The sequence below is a fragment of the Delphinapterus leucas genome, chromosome 18, assembly GCF_059928025.1.
Source record: "Delphinapterus leucas isolate spDelLeu-1000000601 "Yukka" chromosome 18, BTC_Dleu_Yukka2, whole genome shotgun sequence".
In the NCBI taxonomy this organism is placed as follows: Eukaryota; Metazoa; Chordata; class Mammalia; order Artiodactyla; family Monodontidae; genus Delphinapterus; species Delphinapterus leucas.
The window spans coordinates 18,642,000-18,662,827 of NC_143146.1; positions in this window are offsets into that span (position 1 = coordinate 18,642,000).

Genomic DNA, 20,828 nt, shown 5'->3' on the forward strand with positions numbered 1-20,828 from the left:
AAATACAATGTGATAATCTACAAATGAGTTATCATCCCTTAAAAATTTCAAATAAAAAGACTCTCAGTCATTGCAACAATGACTTCCTTCCCTTCCTTATGGTTCCCCTGTCATAGTAATGTCAAGACCCAAAGATCTGCAAAAAGTCAGTTTCCATGACTGTTACAAATGAAGAGGGGAAAAAAAAATCAGAAAAAAACCCCCAAAACCAAAACCAGGAAAACTGGCTTAGTTGTCCAAGATCAAGGCTAAAGAGTTCTTTTCTCTAATTTAGATATCACTGCCTTATCTGGTAAACTCTTCACAAGGCAGTGAAACAAAGGCAGCATGGGTGGGTGAACAGGGTGATCAAGCAGCACCAGGGGGCAGAATTGCTGGCCACCAGCCTGGTGCCAGTTGGGATAGTGGGGTTAGAGGTTTCCCTGCACACAGCATCTCCTCAAGTTAGGGAAAGACCACCGATTGGACACTGGGCTTTCTCTTCTTAGATTTTGAGCATTGTTTTCTCTTTAATAACCCTATACGAAGTTATAAATATACCTTCAGGGTAATGCTTAGCATGAGAGAATGAGATAAGAGTCTCAAGGCTGCTGTGGTCACTGAGGGAAAATAATTCCCATAGTAAGAGAAACATTTTTGCCTCCAGCTCACTTATTGCCTTATTTGTTGGGTTGCCTTGTTTGTATTCCTTAAGTAATTATTAACTAACATCTTAATAAAGATCATTAGAAAAGGGGGTATGATAATTAAAGGGGGAAGAGAAGGGTTTCGATACAAACTTGGTCTACTTCTCAGTTTTGCCCAAGGTGGGATCAGCTCCAAGGACTGGAGAGAGTCTTTGTCTCCTTCCCACCGCCAGTTCTCCGCTGTCACATCTTGTGCACACTCTGTGCCCCCAACAGTGATACCCCTCAGGCACAGAGCTGTACAGCCCAAGCCTCCTATGGAGCGTATATTTTAGTATGCCAGGAACTTTCTGCTTTCTATGAAAGTAGTTCTTTGGGTGAACACTCTGTCTATTCCTTTCCCTAAATTCTTGCTCTCAACTGAAAAACTGCTTCGAACGCTACAGAAAACCTACATAGAGAACAGAACTGGGAGAAGAACAGAGACAGTAGCCATCTGTTGATTTGGCTATCCTAATGCAAATTGGAAAAGCTTGCTTTTTTCTTCTTGAAAAAGATTTGTTTCATTCTGAAATTATATAAATGCATAAAGTAGCTAAAAAGCCCGATGTTAAACTAATAATTTCTATCCCCGAACTTATAAAGTGATGTGATTGACTTTACTCACATTCTAGCATATAAAACCCCAAATAAATATTTTCAAAATTAGAATACATAATAGGAAGCTTTATTCTTATTCAAATGATAGTATCATTTTCTGAAAATTTTAAGATATACACTTTTGCAATTGGCTTCAGAAATGAATTACAACCAGACCAAAAATTACTTTCACTATATAGCATATTTTCTTGCCTCTTTTTCAACTTTTCATCAGAGTTGGAGCCATGTATCTCCTGGCTGTTTTCAAAATTCAAATCTGTTGTCGACATAATTTGTCACCTTTGCATTTTTCAAGTCATTTTCTTTTAGTTTCAAAAGAGATCCATGACCTTAGAGTATAGCGGCAGCAATGGAAGAATGTCGAAAGTCTCCAGTGAAAACAAGGATTATAAAAGGACAACACTTATTTAACTTTTTGGCATGTGGCAGGCTTGTTTTTAAAAAGTCACTTTGCTAAATATCCAACCCCATATATTTATCTGTCTTCAAAACTACTGGGATTGGGCTTCCCTGCTGGCGCAGTGGTTGGGAGTTCGCCTGCCGTTGCAGGGGACACGGGTTCGTGCCCCGGTCCGGGAAGATCCCACATGCCGCGGAGCCTGTGCATCCGGAGCCTGTGCTCCGCAACGGGAGAGGCCACAACAGTGAGAGGCCCGCGCACCGCAAAAAAAAAAAAAAAAAAAAAAAAAAAAAATGCTATTGGGATTGATGGATACTAACTTTGGATGTTAGAAGAACCCCCTGAGTTTTTGTTTATTTGCTTGTTTATTGCTGTGAGATTGCTTGTCACTTGCTTTGAACCATCTCCTTATTCTCCTATAAAGATGCCAAAGCCAGGAGCTTGGCAGAAAGGCAGTCAGCTGTTGTTAAGAGATTCTTAACTGAAAAAATAGACTCATGTTCCTCCTCTAACATCTCTGCAGCTATTTGTAAAATAAAATTCTAGGTTATTTTTGTAAGTGGATGGCGTACAACTCTCATAACCACATTAGTTAAGGATTTGCAATCTTTAGTAAGAAGCTCTCAAGAATTTGAAAACAAAATCAGAAGTGGGCCCTCATAATGAAATTGTTACCAATAGTCAATATATGATGGAAGATAGTCCACTGAAGTAAAAAGAATGCTATTAAATTAACCCATTTTAAGAAGGCATTGGTAAATGTATTAATAATAAGAATTATGTTCTTGTTTTTGTTTTAATATTTAAACCCTAGCAAGATGATCACAGGGGTTGAATGCAGTGGGTCCCAATGCCAGTCTATGGATAAGCTGCATCAGAATGACCTGGGGAATTTTAAAATTGTTATCATTTAAAATGTTTGATGTAGTCTCTACAGACTATTAATTTAGAGCTATTGAATCAAAATTTCAGAGACCAAGGAATCCTTAAATTTAAAGACTATTCCAGGTCATTCTGATGCAGCTGGGCTTCGGACTGCATTTGAGACCTCCTGGTGCAAAGGAGGGTATCCTTAACAATGGTCTCAGAGAAACTACAGAGTAGAATAGACTTTTGAGAGCAGAGAGGAACAACACACAGTCCCTGCTTCCCAGAGCTCTGGGTAAGGGAACAGGGGTTGGTGTTGGGGGTTACCGAGAATGAACGCTGTGCAGGCACCCAACAGAGAGGAGCCTGAACATTTCTGGAGAGTCCAGAATGGACTTTCACAAGTGATGGTTGAACTGAGTATTATGGGATGCTAGATTAAGCAGGTGAATGGAAGATACAGGAGAGACACTTGGTGTGCAGAAACTCTGGTCTGTGAGAAAGCATGTGCTTGGCAAACTGCGAGTAATTCTTAGGATGGAGGGAAGTGGGGGAAGCTGAGGACACTGAGGGGGCAGGGACCAGAGCATTTGAAGAGCATCCTATGTCATACTGAGGAGCTTTTATTTTATTCAGCATGAAGGGAGTGTCATTGAATGATTTCACACAGAGAAGCGACAAGATCAATTTAGCATTTTCACATGCCATTCTGAGGGCAGTGTGGGGAGTAATGGGGAGCTGAGTGAGGTGAGAGCCAGAGCGGTTAGGAGGTCATCGCAATAGCCCCAGTGAGAAAAGAGGGTCTGTGGCAGCATGAGAAGAGAGGAGGGAATATCCTGAGCAAGTCGTGAGCACTCCTTACAGACACAAGAATTATTTCTGCCAAAGCCTCCCAGTAACGCAGGGAAGCAATGGTGTGACCTTTGAGGTTATAGCCACTGAACCCTGAGCATCCCACCATAGCACCACATTTCTTTGCATTGTTAGAAAACATCTTTTAAAAACATGCTCATTTTGCATTCCACATACTTTATGCATTTATTTTCATAAAATGTGATGTGTTACATTATTTGTTATGATGAAGATGACAAGGGGAGAAGGGTATTCCAGGAAGATTCATTATGTTTATTCTGTTCCTTCGTATGTTACAGTGATGTCACTGTCCATGGATGTCCTCATATTCCTGTTTGAAAATCACAGAAGGGGACAGGCGTTAAAAAGGCAGAATTAGAGGAAACCATAAACAAGAGGAAAAGACAACCCTCAGAATGGGAGAAAATATTTGCAAATGAAGCAACTGACAAACGATTAATCTCCAAAATTTACAAGCAGCTCATGCAGCTCAATATCAAAAAAACAAACAACCCAATCCAAAAATGGGCAGAAGACCTAAATAGACATTTCTCCAAAGAAGATATACAGATTGCCAACAACACATGAAAGGATGCTCAACATCACTAATCATTAGAGAAATGCAAATCAAAACTACAATGAGACATCACCTCACACCAGTCAGAATGGCCAGTATCAAAAAGTCTGCAAACAATAAATGCTGGAGAGGGTGTGGAGAAAAGGGAACGCTCCTGTACTGTCAGTGGGAATGTAAATTGATACAGCCAGTATGGAGAACAGTATGGAGGTTCCTTAAAAAACTAAACATAGAATTACCATATGACCCAGCAATCCCACTACTGGGCATATACCCTGAGAAAACCATAATTCAAAAAGAGTCATGTACCAAAATGTTCATTACAGCTCTGTTTACAATAGCCAGGACATGGAAGCAACCTAAGTGTCCATTGACAGATGAATGGATAAAGAAGATGTGGCACATATATGCAATGGAATATTATTCAGCTATAAAAAGAAATGAAATTGAGTTATTTGTAGTGAGGTGGATGGACCTAGTGAAGTAAGTCAGAAAGAGAAAAACAAATACCGTATGCTAGCACATATATATAGAATATAAAAAAAAAAGTGGTTATGAAGAACCTAGGGGCAGGACAGGAATAAAGACACAGACGTAGAGAATGGACTTGAGGACACAGGGAGGGGAGGGGGAAGGGTAAGCTGGGACGAAGTGAGAGAGTGGCATGGACATATATACACTACCAAATGTAAAATAGATAGCTAGTGGGAAGCAGCCACATAGCACAGGGAGATCAGCTCAGTGCTTTATGAGCACCTAGAGGGGTGGGATAGGGAGGGTGAGAGGGAGATGCAAGAGGGAGGAGATATGGGGATATACATATAGGTATAGCTGATTCACTTTGTTGTAAAGCAGAAACTAACACACCACTGTAAAGCAATTATACTCTAATAAAGATGCTTTTTAAAAAAAGGCAGAACTAGAGAATTTGGGTGTGGGAACTGGGGGGATGGAAGTGTAGGACAATTCCCAAGTTTCTGACCTGGGCCCCTGCTTGGATGACGATGTCACTGATCCCTGCTGGGTGGTCAGAGGCGTGCAAAGAGTTCTCTTTCTTTAGGAGAAAGGGCGACAAGGAGGAACAAGTTTTTTCTGGAGCAGTGAGGCAATAATGGTTCCATTTTGGCATGTTGCTTTTGAGTTTCTTGTAGGCACCTGAGTGGAGGAGAAGATACACAGGTAGATCCACGGCTCTGGGCTCTGGAGAGACACTTGATTCAGAGATACACAGACATTAGTTGACAATAGTTATACTTTGAAATCATCTTTACTGATACTAGAGATGGATTTAATATTTGCTTCCTGGATAAGTCTAGTCTGTTAACCTCGCTAGTTTCCCAACTTAGTACTTGAAAAATTAAACAGTTCTGCTTTGAGACAGTAGGGGTCAGAGGAGGTGACTACAGGGTTAATCAGAAGGGAAAATATTCCGTCTCCTTGGTTAAGTCAGGAGCAATTCTTAAGGACGCAGTCCTCTGCTATGTGCTTGCTACATTCGGTAAAAGATAGAAAATGAAAATTGCAACAAAATGGATGATAGGAAACAAAATGACAAGAGGAAACAAAAGAAAATACAGGTCATAAGCAGTAAGAGAAATAGGTGAAATAAACAATTTAAGAGAAAGTACAAATGAAATAAAAGCAGACTAAACCAGAAACAAAAACTAATGTGAGCTATTTATTTTAATCAGAAAATTTTATTGTGACTTTTTTATCCTAAAGAAATTTATTTCCAAAGGAAACACCTGAAAAACACACACAAGCAAAGAGAAAATTAAGCCATTCATAATTTAATCTTCCGGGAGATAAACATTGTTAACATTTTGGTTCATATTCTCCTAGGTTTTTTTTCTCTATACATGCCTCCCACCCACATGTTATAGGATGCATACCACACAAGTCTATAGTATATATGCACATTTACAACAAATGTATACATGGTAAAATATAGATATCTATGACCAAACAGTGTATATTACAGATAGTCACATACACGTTGAATATAAACCATTTAAAATTCTATCAGAGTAGAGGATAAAATTAAATTAATTAAAAGCAGTATACACTAAGTAAAATAAGTTTTTTTTAAAACATCTTTATTGGAGTATAATTGTTTTATGATGTTGTGTTAGTTTCTGCTGTATAACAAAGTGAATCTGCTATAGGTATATATATATCCCCATATCCCCTCCAAGTAAAATAAGTTTAAATTCCAAAGCTAAAGCCCTTAGGGTGGTTAGGGCTCTTGAGTTAGGACCCCTTGAAATCTTCCCTGAGCCTCCCTCCTTAGAGTTATATTTCCCTGTAGGGGATCTTTAGCAGATGGCCTTTGAGCTGAGAGCAGAAGGGCAAAGGGCATGCCCTTTGCCCTCTCGGTGGGTCCCTGTATTCTCTTATGCAGCTGTTGGAGATGCTTATCAGCCTTCAAAGGTCGCCTGCAGGGAATCCCTGCTGGGTGCCTACTGGCACACAGAAATCCCCTTTGTTTGGAGGGTCTCTCTCCCTCCAGAAGCCAAACTGACCAACCCATGTTTAGCCCAGGACAGTATATAAAACCCTTTTAAAAGCACCATCTCATCTGATCTTCACAATAATCCTGTGAGGCAGGGATAATTTTCTTGACCTTTTTTTTTTTTTTTAGGGTATTAAGTCAGTTTGCTTAAGAACACAAATAGCTAATAAGAGGTGCAGCCAAAGCTCAAACCTACACCTCTGACTCCAAATCCTATGATCTTTGCTCTACGTTTACAGAGCCCCCTGCTTCTGAGTAAATAAAATCGAGATTCTGGGTTTCCAAGGCTGAAAGCCACACTTGCACTAATGATGCCTCCACCTTGAGATTTTGAGTCTCCTTGGAGTGTTCTTTAAAAGAACTATGTGGATCTCAGTAAAAGCACCATAAATATTTGTTGGAAAAGAAACAGATATATTTTGAGAGTCTTTGCAAAGTTTGAGTCCATCTTTCTTTGACGTTCGATTCAGAGGTATCTTATCTCTTTTAGATCTCAGAATCATGATCTTATGATTTTAATTAATGAGACAAACATTTTAAAAAAAAGCCTTTCCCAATGCAAACAGCAACTTGAAACAAACTAAGCTATTGGGATAAGGGTGCAAATTTTGACACAGAAAGAGAAAATACCAGATACTGGGCAGCAAAAGGAGTGTGAGGAGCAGAGGAAGAAGCTTACAAAAGTGAGAATGAGGACATTTCTTTTATAATTTTGCCCAGGACTTCCCCCATCTACACCTGCTATTTTTGTACTTTCTTTATGAAATTATCATAGTGGAGTTATTTAGCATGCTATAGACCCAGCAGACTATGTCACTTGCTCTCTTGCCTTCTCCCAACCATCTATCAACTACCCTTTTCCTCAGTATATTAATGGGTATAGAAACAAGGCATTCGACTGCAGGAGTTTAAACGCAGAGATCAAATTCTCCAGGATAGTGCTTTTTAAATCTGTGATGCAGCTGAACCCATTCTTTAAACAAGCACTTGTATGGAAGCCCAGGAAATAAAACAAAAGCAGAGCTGGTGTCATGGGGGTGGGGGCAGGAGAGCAAGTTGCCATCTCCTCAGGCCCTTGCAGCCTTTGTGGCAACCTCTGCTGAGGGGCCTCACTCCTAGGATTTGAAGCAGGTCGAATCCTGCAGTTTTATTCTCTATAATATAATGAAACAACAAGACGGAATATATTCTATGTGTCTCACCTGGCTTCACTAAAAAGCAGAGCTTGGGGCAGTAAGGGATCTAGGTGTCACATAAACTCAGTGCCATAAAAATGGGAAGTGGTAAAACCAACCTGTGTCTAGTAACATTTCTCTCTATTTTTCTTAGGAAGTGTTCATTGTGAACATAATTTCACGAGAGAATAGATATTCTGTCATTTTCAGAATTTAAAGAATGGGATGAATAACTTTTAAAAATACTGTAAATTGCATTGTATATCTTTGATTTGTGGTTTAGCTCCACCATCCATCATAATGTCAGGGGATAGAAGGAGACTCTTGATCATCAATCTATCCTCCCGCTCTTGTCAGTGTTTGTGTCCTCAGATGAACATAAACTGTTTATATTATTTATTTTTTGAAATGGTTTGAATACATTGAAATATAGAAACTTTTATTTTATGCACATATTTTGTAGAATTGCATGGTTTTGGAACTTCTTGTGGTTAAAGTTTGGCCAATCAGAAATGGAGAAAATAAATTACATATATATATTATATTTTATGATAACCTCTAAGTCTGTTTGCTTTCTACTGGACCAGAGGATATTAGATTCTTTTGTACTTTTATAAATCACATGGTGAAATATTTATGAAGCTTTTGTGAGAATCATATAATTTCTAAAGTGCTCTTTCTATTAAGAACAGAGATTTTTTTTTATTGAGTAATGTTTCATACTCAGCATTCTTCTGCTTCTGTGTAGTAGCTAGAAATCTTGTGAGGAGTTTTAATTGAACATGAACCTGGCATTGCTTTCTATTTCTCTTTTGTGAATAGTTTTTAGATTTACCCTCATATGTTGCACAGTTTTTCTCTATACCCAATCACATCCTTCATTCATTTTACGGTGTTCCCCCAATCTTGACCTTTTAGGTATACAAGTTTTCCAGAACTTGGCTCCAATGAAACACCTCTTAACTTATTCATAGATACACAGCAACTATCTCTGCATCCTAGAGAAACTTAGGGGATGCTGACCTCATTCTTCCTCCATAATGATCTCATTGGAAATCAGAAGTTCCCTTAAGTTATTTTCATCCCACACTGTTTTAAAAGCCCTTCATATATGCAAGAAGAGTTGGAGGTATAGGTATACAATATAAAACGTCTACTCTTTGAGACGTTCCTCAATTATTATGAGAGGAATTTGTTTAGAGAGCTTATGGGGTGGAACACTATGGATGAGAGCATGGATTCAGGAGCAAACAATTCCTGTGGACCAGGCAACTTCTATGAAGGAAATTATCATATAAAGAATATACAGAGTTTTAAACTGACCACATAAGAGTCTCCATGTTTCTATACACATGGAGACAAGGTTAGTTTTACCATGAATTTTTATTCTCCAATATCTTCCTTTGGCATTAGAGGGCCTGTGTGATCTTGTTGCTAGCTTTCCCTTTTTTGATCCTCATAACAGAGATGGTAATTCCGAAGATGGCTACATCAAAGGAGTCTTGTTAAAAAATGAGTGTGAAAGTAAAAAAAAAAAAAAAAAGGAACAAAAATTATGAGGGTATTCCACGAGAAGGCACTGATGAGGTTTGCTGTTCCTTTCCAAGTACAGATGAGGATGACATCAGCACACACATTCTGAAATGCTCAGACATTTGAAATACCAGCCTTTTTGAGGCTTTCAAAGTTCTGGCTTCTCAGGACAAGGTTAAAGAAAGGAACTGACTCAACACCATTGAAAAAAGGAATAGATTCAAACTTGATCTCAAAAGCTCTGTTTTCAGTTGAGAAGGTCTTATTGCTAAAGCTTGGTTCTGTTCACAGGCTGGACACGCTGATCAAGCCCACTTCTTTTGTAACCTCTTATGACTGAATATGTGTAGATAGTCATATGTGACCCTTTATAATGCTTCTGTTTGGCATGCAATCTGATGGTTATGGGTTTTTGTACAAGAATTTCCGTTTGAGGCTAACCTTTATTCCTGGTGTCATATATAGTTCCTCTTAAGATATTTATTGCAATTACTTATGATTCCTTAATGTGAAGTTTTGCAGAACAGTAACTGCCATCTCTTGCTTTGTTCCCACTACACTTTTTTTTTTTTAAAAAAACAGACTTTACTTTTTAGAGCAGTTTTAAGTTCACAGCAAATTTGAGTTGAAAGTACAGAGTGGCGCCCAAGCTGGTGGGGCCGGGGTCACCCTTAACTGGGACGGCACCACAATTCACAGCAGGTTCCGTGGGCCTGCGCCACCATCAGCTGGCCAGAAACTGCAGAATTCCTCACATAAAACCTGAAGCAGGGACTTCCCTGGTGGTGCAGTGGTTAAGAATCCGCCTGCCAATGCAGGGGACACGGGTTTGAGCCCTGGTCCAGGAATATCCCACATGCCACAGAGCAACTAAGCCCATGCGCCACAACTACTGAGCCCATGTGCTTCAACTACTGAAGCCCGCATGCCTAGAGCCTGTGCTCTGCAACAAGAGAAGCCACCGCAATAAGCCCGTGGACCACAACGAAGAGTAGCCTTCACTCGCCGCAACTAGAGAAAGCCCGCACACAGCAATGAAGACCCAACAAAGCCAAAAATAAATAAATAAATTTATTGAAAAAAAAAAGAAAGTACAGAGAGTTCCCATAGACCCTGGTCCCCACAAGTACATGGTCTCCCCCACTATCAATATCCTGCACCTGAATTGGTACATTTGTTGCAGCTGGTGAGCCTGCATTGACACATTGTTATCTCTAAGTCTATAATTTACATTAGGGTTCACTTTCGGTATTGTACATTCCATGGGTTTGACAAATGTATAATGACATTTACCATTAAAATATCATATAACACTGCTCTAAAAATTCTCTGTGCTCCACCTATTCATCCCTCCCTTCTCTAAAGTCCCTGATAAACACTGATCATTTTACTGCCTCCATAGTTTTGCCTTTTCCCAAATGTCATATAATTGGAATCATGCAGTATGTAGCCTTTACAGAACAACATACTTTTTTTAAAAAAATGAAAAATATTTATTTGCAAATCATGGGATTCATTTCTGGATTGATGACTATTTTTTAGGGTTAAAAAACAGTAAAGATGGTAAAAAAGAAAACCGTATTTTTCAAGAGCTATGAAGATTGCATTCTTTGCATGGTGGCTGCATCCAAGTTCGGGGTCCATTTTCAGGTCCTGGTCTACAGAGGTAATTTACTCTCTTAACTCTTTGCATATGGTGTTTCCCTGCCTCCTGTTTCTGTATTTCTGGATGAGATACCTGCAGAAAAAAGAGACAAGTAAAGCTAAAATACTTAAAAAAACTTTAAGATTCGGTTTCTATTTTCATCTACTTTTCTGTCAAGAAAGAAAATCCTGAATTCTACCAGGGGCATAACTCTTTAACATAGTTCCTGCCTTGCTGGAATTTAGAAGACTTGAACATTTCAAAATGGGTTGTTTCAGGCTGAATTTTTAATTACTTATTTTAGGTAAGACTTTCTGTTCTTCCAGCCTAAACCTTGAATGGTTTGTCATTATGACTATTCTGGCTGCTGTGAAATAAGGTGACAGGGAGGTCTCGCTTTTCTTCAGAAGTAACTATTACAGACCTTGTTAGTTTGTGGTAATTTCTCCCCTCCTACGCGGGTGGTGTTAAAGGCTCAGAATGTGAAGTCTTAAAATCTCATAATAAGAAATCCATTTTCCTTTGAGCCGCCCACCAAGTTTCCATGTCACAATCTGTAAACATCCTTACATTGAAAACCTGCTTATGAGTAGTCCTAGAGAACTGTGGAAAGAAACAGTTATCTGTGTGAGTTTTGGCAGCTGTCAATTCCCAGGTGTTAAGTATGGATGCCTCAGGCAAGGCAGTGAAAATATTTAAAGAGAGGTGAGATATTGAAGGAACAAGAGCTTTAATTTCAACATCATCGTTTAGAGTCAAATTTGGCCCTACTGTAATACCATAAGTGCCTTACACTTTGTTCCAAGTATTTATAATGCTAATATTTTAAAATTTTGATTAAAATTTGTCGTGTGCTCTTCTTTTTATCAGTGGAATGTGATTTGGTTTTGAGAATAATTTTAAGTGTATGTGAAATGAGGAAGTCACAGAACCCAGGGACATTATTACCTGAAGAGGAAGTGGTTTAGGAAACTTGTCAATCACAGTCATGACTAAGGAGCCACTTTGGTCATCACTTCCGATCCTTACTAGCCGTTATCTGGAGGAGGGCAGATGGTGGCACTCAAGCTAGATACCACACTAGTGAAAACTGCTTGGGGTTGGGGATGAGGGAGATGGATCAAAGATTCGTGTCTCAAAGTGTGTTTAATTTTAAAAATTCAAGTTTAAAAATTACCTGTAAAATATCACAGTAATCCATCCACCCTGAAATGCAGATGTTCTTCAATAGAAAAAAAAAACTTTATAAAGTTCACATAAAAATAATGTTGAACTACGTTAAAAAGGAAAATAGATTTTTAATCTAAAATGAGTTATATAATGGATAGATAGATTGATTGAATGATGAAACTTAACAGAAGGAATAGATAGAACAATCATAGTTTGCCAAAGTATAGTCAAAGGTTTAGGCATGTGGAGGTGTGGTCTAACACAGCTCACCTGTCAGATCAATTTCTAACAGATTGTAAGTGTTCTCAAAAATTTCATGTACAAAAGAATGTAATATAAAAAATGATTAATATAATTAACTTTGCTGTATGTTACATATGAAAATTGTTAAGAGAGTAAACCCTAAGCGCTCTCATCACAAGGAGAATTTTTATTTCTTTTTCTTTTCTTTTGTATCTATATGAGAGGATGGATGTTCCTAACTTATTGTGATAATCATCTCATGATATATGCAAGACAAATCATTATGCTGGACACCTTAAACTTATACAGGGCTGTATGTCAGTTACACCTCAATGAAATTGGAAGAGAAAAAATTCAAAGTATAGGACATCTTTATAGGGATCATGACTTATTACAGATCCTGGCACTGCTCCTGTTTCTTTTAAATATAACAGGTTGAAAATATGTTATCTTAACAGCTGGCTCCAGAATTCCTTTTAGGAATGTTTATGCAACTTTACTGGGGCAGGTGAGACCCTGGGGGTATGGGTATTGACAGGAGTTAAAATAAAGAAGGAATTTTTGGGTTTCTGTGAGTCAGATGCAGAGAGAGAAGGAGAAGAAGAGGTGGTGGTGGCGGTGAAACAGGGAATCAGAGAAACTAGGAAGGTTAGAGGCTGGGGTGCCGCATGGGATAGAACCACTTGGGGGAAGTGGCTGAAAGTGGCTGCTTGGGGGAAGTCTCACTCCCCGAGACTCCCAAACCTCCAGTGAAATTCTGTTATTGTTAACACCCTTCACTTTGTTGATGCTTTTGAGAGAGGGATTAGAAGAAGGACCTTCGTTCCATATTTAGGATGACAACAGAACCAATATATAAAGAGAGCCATGAGACAAAGAAAATGCTAAGAGAGTAGATCTTAAAAGTTCTCATCACAAGAAAAAAAGAAATTAATTATGTATGTGATGAATGTTAACTACACTTATTGTAGTAATCATTTTGCAACATTTACAAATATTGAAACATTATGTTGTACACCTGAAGGTAATATATTGTTATATGTCAATTATATTTCCTTTTTAGAAAAGCCGTGAGACAGAGAACATGGCAACAATTCACCTGGAGTTAGAAAATCATATCAGAAGAGATTGTGAGAATTTAAGACACACCTCTAGCCGCTCTTTTCCCAAACATTTGGATATATTAAGGGAAGGTTTTTTTTTTTAAAGCCTAAATTATGTATTTTTTCTTCTTTCAGTTTGTGTTCTTTTTAATTTTATTTATTTTTGGCTGTGTCGGATCTTGGTTGCGGCACGCGGGACCTTCGTTGAGGCATGCGGGATCTTTCGTTGGGTCCTGTGGGCTCTTGGTTGCCACACATAAGCTTGTCTCTAGTTGTGGCATGTGGGTTCCAGAGCACGTGGGTTCAGTAGTTTGCAGCACACAGCCTCTCTGGTTGAGGCGTGCAGCTCAGTAGTTGGCGGCGCACAGGCTTAGTTGCCCCGTGGCATGTGGAATCTTAGTTCCCTGACCAGGGATTGAACCTGCGTCCCCTGCTTGTAAGGTGGATTCTTTACCACTGGACCACCAGGGAAGTCCCCTAAGGGAAGATTTTGAATTTCCCCAATCCATGGAATGGGAGTTTGAATCAATCTTATTTAGATTTTTAAGGGGATAGGAGAATAGATTACATTGTGGTTACACAATAAAGTGTGATCTCTTCCATGATTGTGTATAAAAACAAGTCCATCTGAAACTGATTTCTGTGTATGATGTTAAGTATGGATGTAATTTTGTTTTACTTTATTTTATTTGTAATAGAGGTGATGATAAATTTTATCTTTGCTTTATCTTAAGGGGATACATTCAACATTTCACAATTATGTGTGATGTTTGTTTTAATTTTCTTTTTGTAGATGTCTTTTTTAAGGTTAAGGAAGTTCTTCTTTCTGTTTTCATGTTTGTCTGTTTGTATTTCTTATGAAAGATACTGAATTTTATCAAATGCTCTTTTTGAATTCATTGAGGTAATAACATGATTTTCTTTATTTAATTCTATTAGTGTAGTGGATAATGTTAATTTTTCTATATTAATAATTTTGTTATAATTAATTTGATCCTACATTTCTGGAATTATTCCAGCTGGGTTATTTCTTTTTTCTTTTTTAAATATTTATGTATTTATTATTTATTTGGCTGCCTCGGGCCTCAGTTGCAGCACGCAGGATCTTCGTTGCCACCTGCAGGATTTTTGTTGCTGCATGTGGAATCTTTACTTGTGGCATGCGGCATATGATATCTAGGAAAAGATTACTCACCAGTAATCTCCCGGGTTATTTCTTTTACACAATGCTGTGCTCAATTTTCTGAACTTATGCTCATAAATGAGATTGGTGAGTAATCTTTTCCTAGATATCATAGCTTGAGAGCTCCATAAAATGTATTGAGGAGGGTACCACTTTTTTCTATTCTATGAAAGCTTGTGTAAGATTGGAATGATCTGCTAGAAAGCCATTTGGACCTAATGTTCTTTTTTGGGAAGATTTTTAACTATTAATTTCTTTAATGGTTATATACTATTAAATTTTTTACTTCTTGGGTCAGTTTTGACATTTTCATTTATTAAGAATTTACCTATTTAGTCTACATTTTCAAAATATTTGGCACTAATGTTGCCCCTAATAACTTATTGTCATGTATTTAATTTCTGCAGCATTTATAATGAAGTCCCCTTTTCATTATAAATATCTTCTTTTGTATTGTGCCTTCTATTTGTCTCTTCATTAATCAAACCAGGGTTTTGTTTTGTTTTGTTTTGTTTTTGCGGTACGCGGGCCTCTCACTGTTGTGGCCTCTCCCGTTGCGGAGCACAGGCTCCGGACGCGCAGGCTCAGCGGCCATGGCTCATGGGCCTAGCCGCTCCACGGCATGTGGGATCTTCCCGGACCGGGGCACGAACCCGTGTCCCCTGCATCGGCAGGCGGACTCCCAACCACTGCGCCACCAGGGAAGCCCAAACCAGGGTTTTTAATGTGTTATTTTTTTCAAATGCTTTCAAATTTTGGTTTTATTGATTTTTTATTGTATTTTTTTCATTGTTATGATTTTATCTTTAATATTCCTTTTCTTCTGCTTCCTTTGTGTTTGCTTTTCTGTTCTTTTTCTAAATGTTTGGATTGCACGCTAAACTCATTAATATTGAATATTTCTACTTTTTAAATGTAAATATTTCATATTTCTAAGTATATTTCTATATCCTAGGTGCCACTATAACTCTAGCAACCATTTTTTGATTTTGTTTTTGTAAGTATGTGTGTGTTTGTTTCTTTCATCTTTTTTGTCTTCTTTCAGATTTAATTTATTTCCTTTTTTTTGGCATTTTACTTTTTTTTCTCAACTTGTTTAGCAGTTATGCTTTATGTGTCTATTTGTCTAGAAATTATTCTATTTACTTTAACCTGCATATTTAACAAGGTTTAGAATTATCAAAATATTTACTTTTTAACTATAAAATAAAAAAATTTTTAGAATGCTATAACTCTGATAATATCTCCTTTTCAATTTACATACCACTGTTGTCTGATATTTTGGTTCTGTTACCTTGTTACATTTTAATGCTAAAAACTAAATATTATTGTTATTATTTTCTACAGTCAATACTTGTTTAGGTTTAATCACAAATATAACAGTATCTTTGCTTATAATTCCTCCTTCTTGCACTCAGTCCTTCCCTCTGGCTTCATTTTAATTCTGCCTAAAATATATCCTTTAGACTTTTCATTATAAATGATTTTTGTTGATAAACTCTCGGATGTTTTTGTTTGTTTCTTTTTTTCATTCTCATTTTTTCTACCTCCCCTTTATTAAAGAGATTCAGTTTTCTTTTGTTTACTCAAAAGAAAGCAGTAGTAGTTAAAATGACAAGAAATGGGGGAGGGAGCAGGGAGGAAGGAGGATTTTTTGCCTAAAGGGTATAGAGTTTCTGTATGGGATGATGAAAAAGTTGTGGAAATGAATAGTGGTGATGGTTGCACAATACTGTGAACGTACTTAATGCCACTGAATTGTACACTTGAAGATGGTTAAAGTGGTAAATTTTATTTTATGTTTTTTTTTTTTTTTTTTTGCAGTACGCAGGCCTCTCACTGTTGTGGCCTCTCCCGTTGTGGAGCACAGGCTCCGGACGCACAGGCTCAGCGGCCATGGCTCATGGGCCCAGCTGCTCCGCGGTATGTGGGATCTTCCCGGACCGGGGCACGAACCCGTGTCCCCTGCATCGGCAGGTGGACTGTCAACCACTGCGCCATCAGGGAAGCCCTATTTTATGTAGATTTAAACACACACACACACACACACAAAGCAGGCTCAGGCGATGGATTGCCTATATTCAAATTGCCTATCTTTTATGACATAAGAACCTCAGGCAAGTAAATCAACATTGATTTTGTTGATTTGTTGAGCCTTTGTTTTCTCATCTGTCAAATGGGGAGATAGCATTATTTACCTCATAAGGCTCTTATGAGGACTGAATGAGTTAGTATATGTAAAATGCTTTAAGTATTTTGCCTGTCCATATTCTCCATTCAGTGAGCATTAGGTACTATTATTTTTCTTTGCTTCTCATATAGAGAGATTACTATCCCAGGATAAAAGTGAGAACACAGACCTAGGAAGGGCATGTAACTCACCTAGAGTTTAAATATAATGTTATGACTGAAAGTCTATGCTTCTTCCCTGGAAATCTTGGCTGTATATCCAATGGTGTTTACCCAGTTCTGTCTTAGTTTCTATTTCTCTGCCATGTTCAGAGATATGAGCATGTAACATGACAGCTATTATTTTTCTTCATGTATTTGCTTGCTTAGTTTCTGTGAGTTTATTTAATGCCACCATTTAAAAAACAAGTTTCTGTCATTGATTAATTTAGTGTTTAAGGTCGTTTATGAAATAAAAGTCTTCATACTGTGAGAGTAACTGTCATACTCTTTCATGTTACTATTGTGGTACTTGAGTACTTGTCAGAAAACAAACACAACTTTGGCTGCCTTTCAATTCTCATAGTAGCCTGAAGGTACTTGTGAGAATGACAATTTTTAGCTGTTTTATGTATTTGTTTGTAGTTCTGAACAAAGGAATATATTTATCTTGGACTTTAAAGACCCAGTCTATTTCTATTCTTTTTTAAAAACGTTATATTCTTTCTTTGTTGTGACAAAAGTTAAGAAAAAATTAAATGAAATATATAACTGTAGTTTATGAAGAAAAATAATAGAAAATTATATAATATAACCTTATCTAGTTTCTTAATCTGTAGGTCTTTTGGGCATAGAATATATATTTTGAATACAGTTAAGTAATTCATAAAGTTTTTTTTAAAATAAATTTATTTATTTATTTTTGGCTGCGTTGGGTCTTTGTTGCTGCATGCAGGCTTTCTCTAGTTGTGGCGAGCTGGGGCTACTTTTCGTTGTGGTGCACAGGCTTCTCATTGTGGTGGCTTCTCTTGTTGCAGAGCACAGGCTCGAGGCACGTGGGCTCAGTAGTTGTGGCACGTGAGCTCAGTAATTGTGGCTCACGGGCTCTAGAGCACAGGCTCAGTAGTTGTGGTGCATGAGCTTAGTTGCTCCATGGCATGTGGGATCTTCCTGGACCAGGGATCGAACCCATGTCCCCTGCATCGGCAGGTGGACTCTCAACCGCTGCGCCACCAGTGTTAACCCTATTGGTCAGGCAATCTAAGTACCTTTTAAAATTATATAGAATGTTGAAAATACTAATATATATGTAAACAGGAAATATTTTATAATGTTCATGAAATAGTCCCAATTGTTTGATTTGGAAAAAATTTTTTAATTCTGTGTAATTGCATTTTTAAAGTGAAACTTATACTGGAGACAGAAAGTAATTTAATTGATTAGGTCAGAACCCATCAACAGAGAAAGAGTTTCCAAGTGTCCATGGGACATTTACAAAGTAAACTTCATACAAGGACACAAACAAAACTTCAACATGTTCGAAAATTTTTAAATGTACTAATCACGTGTTCTGAACACAATAAAGCTAAAAATTTACAACGAAGTTAAACAATTAAAAAATATTTTAAAAACATGTATAAAAAAACTCTCCTAGATTTTATGCAGAGTGAAAATCAGAAATGCAAAATAATTTATTTAGGAAATAGATTTAGACATTGAAATAAATGGGCAGTAGCCAGATCTATAATTCAAGCAAAATCATAGCCACAATGCTTCCATTATGGAAATGAACGAAAATAAACTAAAAGATCAACTCAAGAAGTCACGAAAGAAGCACAAATTAGTGATAAGGAATAAAAGAGAATAAAAATGAAAAAGATAATGTAGAAACAATAGATAAATAGAAATGATAAACAAATCCAAAACTAAGTTTGGCCAACCTCTGGCAAGTCTAATAAAGAAAGAAAGAGAAAATTAAAATGCAGAGAATCAGGACTACCACAAAAGATATTAAGGATGGCTAAAATTTTGAATAGCTATGTTAATATGTTAATATAAAAATGACCTTTTGTATTCTAGAAAAATATAATCAAAATGAGCACATCCATAAGAAGAAAAACTAAGTAAAATTTAAATGTTAATAAATGAAGGATATCCAATGATCAAATTACAGCACATGCTATAGCAGTTTTCAAACTTTATTACCATGACACATGGTAAGAACTACTTTTTACATCATAAGCCTTTGTATAAACAGAGTTATATGTATATAACTGAAACACAAAAGGCAATCTATGGAATGGGAAAAAATATTTGCAAACCATATTTCTGAAAAACGGTTAATCTCCAAAAATAGAAGTCCTATAACTCAATAGTTAAAAAAGACAAACAAAAAATCCCCCACTAATAACCTGATTAAAAGATGGGCTAAATACTTGAATAGACATTTCTCTGAAGAAGAAAAACACAATGAGATATCATCTCTGATGATATCAGCTCTGAAAGCCGAAACCACAGTGAGATATCATCTCACATCTGTCAAAATGGCTATTATCAAAAAAACAAGACAAGTATCAGTAAGGGTGTGGAGAACACTTTACACTGTTGATGAGAAAGTACAATGGTGCAGCTGCTATGGAACAGCATGGAGGTTCCTCAAAAAATCAAAAATAGAACTACCGTATGTTCCAGCAATCCCACTTCTGAGTATTTTTCTAAAAGATTGGAAATCGGGATCTCAAAGAGATCTAACACACCTATGTTCATTGCAGTATTATTAACAAGATGTGGAAACAATGTAAATGCCCATCAACAGATGAATGGATAAAGAAAATGTGGTTTATACATATAATGGAATACTCTTCAGCCTTAAAAATGAAGGCAGTCCTTCAATATGGGACAACTTGGGTGAACCTTGAGGACTTTCTGTTAAGTGAAACAAGCCAGTCGCAAGAAGACAAATACTGCATAATGCCAGTTGTGTGAGATATCTAAAATCGTCAGTCTCTAAGTGGCTCCCACACCACTCTAACTCTAAACTCACAATCTCAGGTGTATGGAGGAAGGCTGCCCATCCACCCTTTGGCTGCAGCCAGAGCAGAAATAGGGCTGTCTGTGTAGGGGTGAAGTAAACCTGCAAGGTTGATTGTGTTCTGTGCTGGTTTCCATAGTGTGCTCCCCTAATTTGGCCTTGGGTTCGAGCAAGAGAATGTGGTATATTACTACCTGGCCATGGGAGCACAGCTAGGTACTCCAGAAGTCCCTTAAAATGAAGGACCTCACAAAAGACACACATACTTTAAATACACATTTTTCCCAGAAGATCATCCACTTCATGTAAGTTCCTGCAGGAATATTTCAGCAAGCTGGAAGATAAAAATATCCTTTAGCATCAGGCACTTCAAAAATTTTAATGAGATGTTTTTAATTGGTTCTTCAGCTTTCATTTTTTAAATAAGGCAGCATTTCCTAACAACTCAGAGCTGGCATAGCTTTTGGTGGCGAAATGTAAGAAATGCATGAAGTTCAACCCTTTGGTTTAATAAAGATCAAGTTGCTACTGATTTCCAAACCAATTGAAGTTATGTCATAAAAACTTTTTTGATGTCTACTGCATACAACTGACCTTAGTAATGTAATCTTTTAAGGGCAATTAAATGTAATATTCATCCCTAGGAGAAATTGTGGACTAATTGTTGTAATTTTTGTTTGTTATGAGACCTACAGTCTGGATGGCCCCATCCCCAACCTGGTGAGAATAAGTAATATTTAAAAAATGGGAGAACCATGGAAAATTCAATTAATTTTCCTGAGTCTGTTTTCTTCATCTTTAAAATATAAGTGTTGGATAAGTTGATCTCCAAAGTCTAAATGTATGAAATTCCAAGATTCTAAAATTCTGGATATAAATTTTTATTTTCACCTTTGCTATCTAATAAAACCGGAAATTAATGTTTTTTAGTGATTAAGTTGATTAGCTAGTGTACTGAAGACAATTGCAGAGGTTCTCCATAGCACAAATCTGAATATTATTACCACCAACATATTTTTATTGTTGTTCTAATTTACTATGACTTAGAAATCATAACCATTTTACCTTAAAACGGTAATGGT